The sequence below is a fragment of the Hibiscus syriacus genome, unplaced genomic scaffold (assembly GCF_006381635.1).
Source record: "Hibiscus syriacus cultivar Baekdansim isolate YM2019G1 unplaced genomic scaffold, ASM638163v2 tig00110065_pilon, whole genome shotgun sequence".
Classification (NCBI taxonomy): Eukaryota; Viridiplantae; Streptophyta; class Magnoliopsida; order Malvales; family Malvaceae; genus Hibiscus; species Hibiscus syriacus.
This window is the reverse complement of record NW_024062585.1, coordinates 645,816-648,168: the sequence shown is the minus strand read 5'-3', so window position 1 is coordinate 648,168 and position 2,353 is coordinate 645,816. Positions and strand designations below refer to the sequence as shown.

Here is a 2,353-nt window from a genome sequence, read left to right as displayed (position 1 = left end):
ACTAACTAGGAAATAAATCCACAATTACATGCTGGACCAAAATGGAGATTTACAAAACCGCATAACAAATGTACAAACAAAGAATAATTTAAAACAACTATGTTCAAGGACTAAAACAGAACGTGCAGAAACTACAAGTCAAATGTATAACAAATAGAAACTAAATACACTCCATTTGGACTAAAATTGAATACGAGAAAAACATGGATATAAAAATAGAAATACGAAAACAACGATTTAAGGACCAAAACGAATAAAGTAGAAAATTTAGATGGCCTATATGATGAAAAACCCATGCGTGAAACGGGTGCCCTAAATCTATTAAACGACGCCGTTTTGAAACCCTAATATATATTATATTTACGGGTAAAAGCTGAACCCTCATCCCATTTGATATGCTCCCAGCCGCAACCTCTTCTTCTTTCTCTACTCTCTTCTCTGGTTTTCTCATCGCCAAAACCAGGGGGCCAAAAACCATGGCCACCGCCACTTCGAAGCTCGACAACCCTTACCCATGGCCTTTCTTATCACCGACCAACCATCAACAGCCTTACCAAACTCAGATCTGGAATGTAAAGCTTGAAAAGAAAACTCTTAAGACTCAAAGGATCCATCCGTCTCACGGCGGAGCCCTCACATGCTTAGGTAAAATGAGTCACTCTTCCCTCTATTTTATTTTTACTACATACATACCCTAAACCTCCGAATGGCCTCTATCCAGGGTATCCACTGCTCACCAACGCCCGGTCGGCCACCATATATTGGTGTCACTCCTCACTCCGGCCACTACGGGACTCAATTGATTAAGGTAACCGTGCTTGATCTCTCCTTATTTTATTTCCTATCTAACTTAGTTTTAAAAACAAAACTAATTCACAAAGGAAATGAGAAAACGGAAACAAATCCAAAAGAGAATACCTCAAACCCGAATTATGTTTCTTTTGCTTTCTCGGTTTTTTGAATACAATCGTCAATAAGACTGCTGTTACAATGATTTTGCTGATTGAGTAAACTGTTACAAAATGATCTCCCTCCCCTTTGTTCGATGGATTTTTCTGACCGAGAGCCCTCTCCCCTGCTGTTCGTCCCCGTTGTTCTGTTCACTGTGCTCTCTGTTTTCTGATTTTTCTTTCTTTTTCGATGGCTGATTTTTTGCTTGGTCCTCCCCCTGTGTTAATGTTTGCTTTCTTTTTATCAGTGTTGGTATTTCGATGTTGCAGAGCATGGAGGTTATCGAGCCGTGTGTGGCTTGTTCGGTCGTGGTGCTGTAGTGGAGCATGGGCACGAGCTGGGGAGTCGAGCTGGAAGGGTAAATGCGCACTGCCTCGGGCTTCTGATTCTTCTCGGTGTTCTCCATGGTATGGTGCCAGGGCGTGGGCACTTGGTGAGTGGAGCAAGCAGGACATGGGCGACAGTCCCGGTTAGTGTGCTCGTGGAGCAGAACGTGGGCTGCTGGGTGTTTCACGTGGGCAGCTATGACGTGGAGCAGGGCACTTGCTGGGTCACTTAATTGAGGTGCTTCACGTGGGGCTTGGTCTTGAACTTGTAATTGGGCTCTAGATGTAATTGGGTTGCAATTATTTGGGTCTAGTTTAGGCTTGTAAGATGTAAATGGACTTTACACTTAAATTGGATTTTGGATTGACTTTTAAATTATCCCTCGGTTTCAAAAACGAAACATATACGATATCAATCCAATTAAGCGTCTCTAGCTTCCAAAATGCAAACTCCCATAATTTGTCACTTGAATTAAGTCCTCATCGAGCATCTTCATATGGATTTAAATAGCCCGGACAAAATTAGGGTACTTCAAACTCGTAATAAGAATTTATTATAAATTATGTAATTCAGAGTGTACTGTTCCATTTTAGATACTTTTCTATTTCAGTTTATATCATTGCAAAACTGCATTTTTCTATATGGCATCAGATAATCGTTTCAAATCCATACTTTTCTTATTTATATCAGATATTTGCCCACTATATTATCATAAGAATACAAGGTACGCGAGTCAGATAACGAGTGAGCGTGCTATATACAAATTTATTGTCATAACAGATTGCACTGAGTCACTCCACCTCGTGTACCACTAAGGCACCCGTGTTAGACCATGAGTGACCCATCTTAATGCCATATAATCCACATATAAATTTAATCAAATGCACCAAATCACTCCACCTCGTGTACCACTAAGGTACGTCGAGTCAGACCATGTGTGATCTACATTGGTGTCATATCATAAACATATTCAGATTCACTCCACTTCATAGCTTGCCATTGTACCACTAACCCTTATTTTCATTCAATGGGTTTTGTTCTAAATCAATTACTAATTTGTATATTAAAATAATTC

General features: G+C 40.2%; 1 long non-coding RNA gene across 1 annotated transcript; it reads left to right on the top strand.

The window, feature by feature from the left end:
* The first annotated feature begins 394 nt into the window (after nt 1–394).
* LOC120214478 lies at nt 395–1,653 on the top strand. Its single transcript, XR_005524871.1, has 3 exons — nt 395–645; nt 722–808; nt 1,199–1,653. It is a non-coding gene; the product is annotated as an uncharacterized LOC120214478 (long non-coding RNA).
* Nucleotides 1,654–2,353: the final 700 nt, after the last annotated feature.